We start from the raw sequence: 11,530 nt of genomic DNA, 5'->3' as shown, positions 1-11,530 counted from the left end.
CTTGAATATAGCCATTTAAAAATGCACTCTTAACATCCATTTGGAAGAGTTTAAAATTCATGATAGATGCGAAGGACAAGAGTATCCTAATGGCCTCAAGTCTGGCTACAGGAGCGTAGGTCTCATCATAGTCGATGTCCTCCTCCTGGTTGTAGCCTTTGGCCACTAAGCGAGCCTTATTTCTAATGATCAAGCCAGAATCATCTAGCTTGTTATGAAAGATCCATCTGGTGTCAATCATAGGATGTTTTTTGGTTTGGGGATCAAGTCCCACACATTATTACGCTCAAACGGGTTTAGATATTCCTGCATAGCTATACCCCAGTGTACATCCTTGATGGCTTCATTGATGGTCTTTGGCTCTATTTGAGACACAAATGCAATAAAATTATAGAAATTACATAAAGAACTACGGGTTACCACCCCCATAGATATGTCACCTAACACCTTGTCTAATGGATGTTCCTTTTAAGTTTACCATGCAATAGGCATGTCCTAATGCTCATCTTGTACTGTTTGTTCTGCATCTTCTTCTCTATTTTGATTCATGTCCTTTGAATAAGCTTCTTTTAATGTACCTGAAACATCATAAGAACCGACCTTTCTCTTTTCTTTTGGAGAAGATTCGTCAAAATGAACATGAATAGATTCTTCTAGTTGCATGTTATATTTATGAAACATACGAAAAGCCTTACTATGTAATGAATACCGTAGAAATATGCTCTCATCAGACTTCGAGTCAAATTTTCCCAAAGATCTTTTTCCATTGTTTAAAATAAAACATTTGCACCCGAATGCATGAAGATGAGCAATATTCGGTTTTCGACCTTTATAGATCTCATAAGGGTTTTTTTGAAAAGTAGGTCTAAGAAGTATTCGATTCATTACATAACAGGCAGTGTGTACTGCATCAGCCCAGAAATATTTTGGAATCTTGCTCTCATTTAGCATGGTCCTAGCGAGTTCCTCTAGAACTCTATTTTTCCTCTCAACAACTCCATTTTGTTGAGGCGTACGGGCTGCTGAGAACTGATGCATGATGCCATGCTTATTACAAAATTTATTAAACTTGTGATTTTCAAATTCTCCGCCATGGTCGATCGTATGTAAACAATTTTAAGGTTAGACTGGTTTTGAATTTGTTTGGCTAGACATTTAAAGATTTATAGGCATCGCTCTTAGATGCCAAAAATAGAGTCCATGTGAATCTAGAAAAGTCATCAGCAATTACCAAACCATAAAAATTTCCACCAAAACTCATGATTTGCGATGGTGCAAACAAGTCAATGTAGAGAAGCTCCAAATGTCTAGTGATGGATATTGCGTTCTTTTTACTAAAAGAATTCTTTACTTGTTTACATTTTTGACACATGTCACAAGAATCCTGAGTTTTAAAATCGAGTTTTGCCATACCAATAACCAAATCATTTTTGGCTAACTTTTCTAGATGCTTCACATGAATGTGAGCGACTCGTCTATGCCAAAGCCATATGTCATCTTCTTTGAAATAAAACATTTTGACAATAAGAAAGTGACATCCTCCAGATCAACCATATAAATGTTATTAACACGATAGCTGACAAACTTTAAATTATTAGATAAAACGTCACGAATTATACAACAATCAGAATCAAATGACACACGATTACCTTTGTCGTATAGTTGGCTAATGCTCAACAAATTATGTTCCAAACCTTCGACGTGTAGAACGTTCTCCATTATAGCATTGGTTGAGTTGCGAATTTTTCCGGTGCCTAGGATTCTTCCTTTGTTGTTATCTCCGTATGTGACGAAACCTCCTTCTTTCAATGACAAGTCTAGGAATTTTGACTTGTCTCTCATCATATGTCATGAACACTCGCTGTCAAGATACCAATGTTTCCCATGTGTTCGTAGACATACCTGCAAAATATATCACTTGCTAGTTTTAGGTACCCAAATTATATTAGGTCCTTTTCTGTTAGTAACCATGGAGTTATCTCCCTTCTTCACCCAAGCGTAAATACCACTCGGTATCCCATATTTCCTGATGTAGCAGGAGTAAGAGGTGTGGCCATGTGTGCCACAATAAAAATATGTAGGAACTCTATTTTTATTATAAGACGTTTTATTAGCATGAGTTATAGGTTTCCTATATGGTCTATTTCAATGGGATGGGGGGATATACCCTAATCCAGTGTGGTCACCAACGTTTCTCGTTTTTCTTAGCAATGTATCTAATTGGTGTTGACTATCTATAAGTTTTGCGAGTGTTTCATTTAGTTTAAAATTATCATTTTTCAAGTCCTCACAAGACTCACAGATAGTTGTTTGACATAATTTATAGTTAGAGCAATCGCATGAATTACAAGAAAAAATTAGATCTAAAGTTTCATTTTCCAATTTTAGTTCATCTAATGCTTTTTGTAAAGATAATATTTTTTGATCATTTAGCAGAACTATCCTTTTTCTATCGACACTAATTCTAGCTAGTTTCTTTAGTTCTTCATGCATCTCGACATAAGCATCATATAAAGCATCGTATGAAGGACAATCATTAGAAGAGGATGATGTGTCAGAATATACCTCATCGGTAGCATCCTTTGTACTACCTGATCTGCAAGCCTCATCTGTTATGGTTATTAGGCACAACTTGGTCGTCTCCTCTTCATCCGAGGTGCTTGATGTTGTTTCTTCCTCCAGTACATCCCATACAATGTAAGATTTCTTCGATTTGAAGTCCCGGAGAATGCTCTTTTCTGAATCAACTTTATTTAGATAAGTGGGACATTGGAATTTCATGTGTCCCGGCTTACCACATTCATGGAAAGTGAAGTGCTCTTTATTCTTGTCCTTTCTTGTTGATTCTCACACCTCTTTCTTTTTCAAGAATTTCCCAAACTTTCGTAGGAGAAGGTTTAACATTTCTTAATCAATGTCAGAGTTAGAGTCATCATTATCTATCTCTTCAGTAAGTTGTGATGTTGTAGCTTTAAGAGATATTCCATTCTTTTTGTGGTCAGACTCTTCATGCATGGGCAGACGTCCAAGCTTCATCTCATGCTCTTGAAGCTTTCCGAACAGCGTTGCCAAAGGCATGGAATCAAGATCCTTGGACTCTACGATAACCGTCACTTTAGTTTTCCATCTCCTGTCAAGACAACGTAAAACTTTGTTAGTTAGTTCTCCTATGATAAATATTTTATCTAGAGCAATAAGATGATTAATAATATGAGTGAATAACATTTGCATATCTCCAATTTATTCACTTGGTAACATATGAAATAATTCGTATTCATGTGTTAGCGCATTCAGCCTGGCGTGCTTGACCTCGCTAATGCCCTCATGAGTCACTTGTAAAGTGTCCCACATCTCCTTGGCACTTTGACATTGAGATACCCGAAAGAATTCGTCATATGATAGGGCCGAGGTAGTTATATTTTTAGCGCGAAGGTTATACTGAACATTTTTGTGCTCCTCATCGGTCCACAAGCTTTTAGGTTTATCTTTCGGTTCGTCATCCACTAAGTGAAGTGGGACGAATGGCCTGTTGATTACGAATTCCTAAATATCCGAATCTATGGCCTCGATAAAAATCATCATTCGAACTTTCCAATAAGCGTATCCCTCGCCACTGAATACGGGAGGACGGTCAATGGATGCGCCATCAACGCCAAAGGAGTTGGTGGAACCCATTTTAATTCCCTTAGGATCAGGTGGATACGGTTGAGCTAGCACGTCGTACTAGCTCTGATACCACTTGTTAGGTATCAGTGGCCTAGACACACCTAGAAAGGGGGGTTGAATAGGTGTGGCGGTTATCTATCACCGCTTCTCGCACCAAAACCAAGTTCTAGAAACAACCCAGTTAATCGATTAAGAAGTGGGCTTAATCGATTAACGCACAATAGAAACAGAATTATCAGAGCAGCTATTTGCACAATTATTTATCAACAGATAAGCAGAGATACAACAGATATCTTTATGCAATATTAACAAGAATATAGCAAGGTATAAGCATGCAAAATATCAGCTTCAAATTCGAATTAAAAACAGTAAGAATTATAAAGGAGATTAAGAGAGAACAACTTGCACAGATTTATTTTTCTCTTGGTTCGTTTGCGGTCCACTGCAAACTACAAGTATAATCATATACACCAATTCAATTTACAAGACTAAAGATGCTTCTTTCTTGAATTCCTAGAATATCTAATCCTTGGTTTGACTATCCCTATCGCTTGAGAAAACCTTTCTTGCTAACGAGCCTCAGCCAAGATTCTCGTTCTCAATTCATGACCTCCTAGCCTTGGTGAAGAATCACTCTATCTCAATGGTGGTAAGACACCAAGAGACTAATCTAATATACAAAAACAGATTACAAAAACAAGGTTTACCAAGCACTAAAATGCTCAAGATATAACTATGAAAAACCTCAAAGATTAACCCACTCTCAAGTCACTTAAGCCATCATGCATATGTGAGTTAATTAAAAACAGTAAACACAAAATATCTCTCTAATAATCTCTATCAAGAATGCATGAACATGTAAGAAAAGAATGGATGAGATTAAGCCTATGAAAACAGCATGCAATACACAATGAACAACTTCAACAAAGCATGTTAATCTATCTTCCTCACACATGCATTTCTCTCTACAAAATACAAAGTAAATCACAAAAATATGATCTCTAATCAATTCTAAACAATAGTATGCAATGATGTGTGTTTCTACAATTTGCCTAAACTTATAGAAAATAGATTTGACCCTTCAAACCGTTGCATTCAGTTAAGTAGTTAAAACAGAAAATAGTTATAACATAAAACATACATGTTAATCGATTAAGTTACCACGTTAATCGATTAGCCAATATAACGTGATTAAACAGAAAATAGTTGTAACAGAAAAACAGATATAATATAAAATAGTTGAGTTAATCAATTAAGTCACCACTGTTGAAAGATATTTTTGAGAGAGGTTTTGTTTTCTCCTCTCAACAAATCGTTCTGGCATTATGCCAATTTGTTGAAAGTGGAATTTCTCTTCTTCTTCGGTGTGTTCTTTTTATTTGATTAAGTAAGAAAACTCGGTTTTATTCTTTGTTCGCCATCTCGGCTTTGTTGAAATAAATTCCAACGCCGGTATAATGGTTTCAAGAATATTCTAGTTACAACTTACTTCTTAATAATCATGTGAATGAGTTATTCCTTCTTTGCCCCATCTCGGCTTTGTTAGAATAAATTCTAACGCTGGTATAATGGTATCGAAGCAACCCCTTATTACATAATTATTAAGTACCTTTGAATACCATCTCGGTTTTGTGGAATAAATTCCAACACCGTTTTAATGGTATTCTAATGTACAAAAGTGATGAGTAGTTAGTTGCTAGATACAAATAAATAAATAAAGAATAAAAAAATAATAAATTTAAGTGATTGTTATCTTTCGGGTTCATTTTATTAACAAACCAATCTTCTTCCTTAAGGAAGGTTGGTATTAAAGAATAAATAAAATGCGGAAAGTAAATAACAATAAATAAAAGTTAGTAAGTTAGTTTCATCACTTTTGTATATTAAAAGGTGTTTTCAACAAAAACATTTATTGATAACACTTTACTATTTTACAATTTATACATCTTTCAAGATTCAATTGTAGTATAGTGTAGGGTTATATCGAACCACAAGAAATTGCCTAATAGAATGAATCGTATAAACATGTCAATGCATAAATAATGGGTTAAACATATTTTGGTGGTTTTTGTTTGTGATTTGCACATAAATAATTTAACATGAAAAACAAACTAAATATTCACAAATTCTTGAGGAGACAAGATCATTTTAAATAAGGAAAATATTTCTCAACTTCTTATGAGTTTGAACTACTTAGACAAGTTCTTATGTTTTACTTTGGTTAACCCCAAACACCAAGGTCTAAAATCCTCCTTTTAGTGTATATCCTAAAATGGTAGAATGATAAACACTTATATTCATCACTTAAACAATACTACGACCATAAAAGAGATTAGGTTGTCACACCCTAACCATTGGCGACTCTAATATTGAATGAGTGATGAATGTAAGATCTTAAGAAAAGCATGCTTAACTTGGCAAATAAACTAAGTAGTACAACTACTCCAAAGTTTATTTGTTAAGTGTTTGAGACAAGTATTTTTGACTTGAAATCATTTTTTAGGTGATCAATCTAAAAAGAATATTAAGTACTTCTTAAACAAATAATATTAACCAAAGCACCAACTTGAATGATTAAAATCCAAACTTTTGTAAATTTAGAAGAAGTAGAAGTTACATAACCTTGTTCAAAAGAAAATGTTTAGGAGCATGAGCCATCCATCCAAGGATTGGATGCTTTAGGTTCCAAATGAGTTTACAAAATGGATTTTTGCATCTTATTTGTCTTCTCCTTTCTCCTCTTGAATTATATGAAAAACTACTCTAAAACTAGCCTAAAAACTACCTATAATGAAAGAATTTAAAATGAATGTACAATGTGTTACAAATGAGAATTTCATGCCTTTTTATTGGCCAAAGTGTTGGGTGTTCAACTGCCCTATTTGGCAGCTAAGCTGCTCACCATTGGCCCCTATCAAGAGCCACTTTGGCCCCTACTTGACCCCTATGGTAGGCTAGGTTACATGCATGGTGACACCTCCTCCTTCTTGTCATAGCCTTATGTCATCCATGAGGTCATGTTCTTGGCCTTTAAGCAAATAAAAAGTAAGATGTTCCATGAGAAGACCTAGAAATCATTTTTCTAGTGCACTAGCCGCTTAGCACACCTGGTTCCCCGCTAAGCTGCTTGTTTCAGCAGCTTAGCTGACCTGGTTCCACGCTAAGCTGCCTGTTTCATCAGCTTAGCTGACCTGGCCTGGTGCTTGGTGCTTGGCAGACCTGGTCTGGTGCTTGGTGCTTGGCTGACCTAGCCTGGTGCTTGGCTGACCTGACCTGGTGCTTGGTGCCTAGCTTGGCTAGACAGCTTTGTGCTTGATTCCTTCATGGTGAAGCAAACTTTTTTCCTTTGGTTTGTTACTTGATTTTTTTTGGTTGCTTGACACTTTTGGGCTGTTTTCTTTAAGTTAAGGTAAGCATTTGATTTTTGCGAGTTGCTTAGCCTACCTTAACATAGGTTTCTTCAAGACGAAGTAAGCTACCTTTCTTCAAGGCTAAGTAACCAAATTAAGCACATAATATGACATGCTATAACTTGATTACTTTTAGCAATTAATTTTGAGCTTTTGTCTTGAATTTGGCTTGAATTCTTGTCCATCTTTGAATTTATTCTTTAATATTCAATTTCCTACAAAACTCATAGAAAACTTGGACAAGAATTAATAAAGAACTAATTTATTTAATCATGCAAAATTCACCTAAAAAGTGTTAATTTAAGTTGGTTTTCTAAAATTTGCATAGGATAAGTGCCATAAAATGATGGTGAAAATTGTATACTTCTTGCACTTATCAATCACGTTAATTGATTAACCAACATATTAAAAACGTGATTAAAAAGGCAAACTATTCATATGATATGCTTAACTTCTATACATGTTTTAGCAATTATATTATGCCTAATATGCACATATAACATGTAAGGTTAATGCATGAACATACAATAATCTAGATGATATGTCTCATGAATATGATTTGACAATTATAATGGCTTGTGAAACTTGCATCTAAGTTTACCTCACCTATACTCACTCACTAAGGCACACATCCCAAATTACTTAGAATTATGACTCTATTGATATAACCTAGTCTAGATATGACCAATAAGTTCTATGCATTTTGATTCTTGATCCATCTTCAAGCTTTAATTAACTCATTGTCTTCTTTAAAACATAGGCAAAAATATTGCTAGTGCAATCTTTGACACTTTGCACTTTCAGACACGAGTATTTTTTAACTATAATTGATTATTTCTCTAGACACCCATAGATCTATAATATGTGATCTAAAGTAGAGGCTAGGCCTCTAATGCAACAATGTATCATGATGATATAGACTCAATATGGAAAATTGTCAAGGTCTTAGGGACTAATAATGATCCTTAGTTCAATCTGCCTAGTTCCTTTATTGAATTAGGCATGATTCATTAGACTTCTTACAATGAGACACCACAATAAAACTCTTTGGTAGAGAGAAAATATAGACATCTATTAAATGTCATCATAATCTCATGTTTCTGTCTCAACTTCTTAAGACATTCTGGTCTTATATTGTCTCTCATGCATCTTACCTCATCAATAGGTAGCCTAGTCCTAGACTCAAAAATAAATCTTTCTATTGTCTCGCACCGATTTTCGGTTAAGCGACCTCTTAGAGTCACCACTGCTTTTTATGGTTAAAAATGTAGAAAAATATTTTAAGCTCAATCATATTGGGCTTTGGATTTTGATATATAGGTTTGGGAGTCGATTACGGACTGAGGAAGGTATTAGTACATCATTCGCCCTGTAATTAAACGATTTCCTTACCAATTGTATGAATTAAATGCTCTTAGTTTATTTCAAATTAAATTGTGTAAAAAAATACTTATTTTTTATTTTTACTTCTGACAAGATAAAAGCTTGTTCTTACGTATCCCTAAACACTTAAGGAAATGAAGACTATGTAGTGCTAAATTTTGAAATAGTTTGTTGGTAAAATAATTATCTCTTTAAAAATGATGAAGCAGCAGAAACCAATGTCTACACCACATCTCAATTTAAAAAAGATTTGAAAATAATCAGAATATATATTTTTGGGCTTTTTATTATTTATTTAGGAATTAATCGAATAAAAAATGCGTCGTAACACGGCCGTTCAAGAATGTTCTGAGGACAAGAAGTATTAACATGACCTGCCTCCATCCTTTGATTAATTTACAAAATTTATAACAAATTCTTATTTACAATGGTAATAATTTTATATGGAAGTATTTTTTGAATCATTTAAATATTTATTATAAGCTAATAATATTTTTTATTTTCTTAAAATAAAAAGGTTTTGACTTTTTGGTTAATCACTATTTTAATTAATTACAAGAAAAAAATTAATTTAATGACTAAGAAAAATATTAATTTATTGTTAATTACATAAAGAAAATTTTTACCACTTTTTATTTTTAATATTTAGGCATAAATAAAATTAATATCTCTTTTACAAAAAAAATTTATTTTTATTACTATCACAAAATATAATAAATTATCATTTTTGAAATATAATTGTTATCATTTTCAAAAGAAATAAAAAATGCCTTTAGAATAAGAAAATATAAAAAAAAATAAAAGTTGTATGAGTTTTGATCCGGTGTGGACTGGAGCGAATATGATACCCAACGTGTCGTTCAACGATTGGCTGGGAAGTCTGCTGCAAAAGACTGTGTCACGTGTCCGTGTGTAGGTGGTTGCGTCTGGAGGTGTACCGTGTCTGCAAAGCACCTGCGCGCATTGGAGTAAAGGATGATAGAGACACTGATCAGGTACAACCACATCTATCTGCGAACAATGCCCTTATTTGTCGTCTTGCTGCTGGATGCGGAATTGACTGCGAGAAGTTACAGTAGACACGGCTACGCTGGATCTCCCTCTTTGGATGGGAGCCCTGGTTCGGTGTATGTGTGTCTACGCGAGGAGGGTGAGTCCGCCGGCTTGTCACGATCTGAGGCGTCCGAAATATGGTCAACAAGAAGGTATGTGCATCCAATGCTGGTCAATTCAAACGTACCATGTTACTCTAGAACCGACTATACTAGATCATTTTCACTCTCTCTTCTCTATGCTTTCTTTGTGCAATTATTTAGCACTTTTTTGGAACCCCTATGGGCTTCCTATGCTAATCCTAATACCTAAAATTTTGCTAAACTGAAATTTATTTAATAACCCACTATCCATTTTTTGTGGGATCTTACGTATCCAACAAGTCACACTTGACTTTGATAGTTTTTCTAATTTTTTATTATCTTTCATTAAAATAATTTTTTATTTCTTTAAAAAAATTATATATTCGAATTAAATAAAAAAATATCTTTGAATAAGTTTTAATTATTTAAAATTATATTTTCGAAAAAAACTAATATCATTTTTTTATTGTTTATTTCGAATTTAAAATGGATATTTAGAATATCTTATGTATTTTATTTAACTATTTTTTATAAATTCGAATTTAATTATAAAAATTTATAAAAAATATTTTTTAATTATTTTATAATATAAATTAAAAAATTAAAGTAATAAGTAATAAAAAAACAATTTTATCTTTTTTTGGAAAATGAGTATAGGTTTTTTAGGGGCCTATTCTAATTTAATTATTTTTCTTGTTTTTTCTATTTATTTTTTATTTTTCTGAAAATAATATAGGTTTAAAGAAACCTATTTAAAATAAATTAATTTGAAATTATATTTATTTATTTATTTTGGAAATTCCAATAGGGTATTTGAAATATCCCATTATAATCATTTAACTTCAAAAGAAGTCTAGAAAATTAAGAAAAATTCACAAATTTTAGAAAGTAATTATTTAACAAAAAATGTTGGGCATTTTATGGGCCGGACAAAAATGGGTATTCACACCTATAAGTGACTAAATAACACTTCCCCTAACCTTCTAGAAATCAAAGTCTTTGGATGTCAATGTTGTGCATCCACTTTGGCTCAACAAAGATCTTGGCCACTTAAAGTACTTCTTAGGATTAGAAGTGACCAGGTCTAAACTTGGTATTAGTTTGTGCCAAAGAAAGTATACATTGGATATACTTTCTGATACATGGTACTTAGCAGCCAAACTTGTTCCTACTCCCTTTGTTAAAACCACAAAATTGCATTAGGACAACACCTCTCCTTTTGAGGATCCTTCACTATGTAGGAGATTAGTTGGTAAACTCTTATACTTGACTAATACTTGGCCTAATATTAGCTATGCAATTCAATAATTAACTTAGTTTATGGCTCAACCAACCATTACTCATTTCAAAGCTCTAATTCGTGTACTAAGGTTTATCAAAGGTAGCCCAAACCAAAGTATCTTCTATTCATCCAATTTCATTCTTCATTTAAATGCATTTAATTATTCTAAATGGGATGCTTGTATTGATTCCATGAAATCAATCACTAGATGATGTGTCTTTCTCGGGAACTCACTGATTTCATGGAAGTCAAAGAATTAGACCATAGTGGCTCATTCATCATCAGAGACTGAGTGTTGTGTAACGCCCCGAAAAATACTCTTTATTTATTACACGGAAAAGTGAGTAAATTATTTTTTTAATTGGTGATATAAAATTGTTTCCTTTTAAAAACCTTTCTTTTTCGGGACATCACTTTAAGTAACATATAACGCAGAAATCAAAACTGGTTACCTAACTGTAACTGAAATGGTACAACATTTCCTGAATATACATCTTCATAGATATAAAAGATCATAAGTACTTAATATACATATCCAACAAGAAAGGGCGGAAATATTAATCATCACCAAAAGACACTAAACAAAGACATGAACAAGATGAAGTCGTCAGTGTTTCAAAAGTCACAAAATGATAAGCAACTCCTAGTGGCTA

The sequence above is a fragment of the Lupinus angustifolius genome, chromosome LG20 (genome assembly GCF_001865875.1).
Source record: "Lupinus angustifolius cultivar Tanjil chromosome LG20, LupAngTanjil_v1.0, whole genome shotgun sequence".
Lineage (NCBI taxonomy): Eukaryota > Viridiplantae > Streptophyta > Magnoliopsida > Fabales > Fabaceae > Lupinus > Lupinus angustifolius.
The sequence above is the reverse complement of the archived record's forward strand: the minus strand, read 5'-3'. Positions refer to the sequence as shown.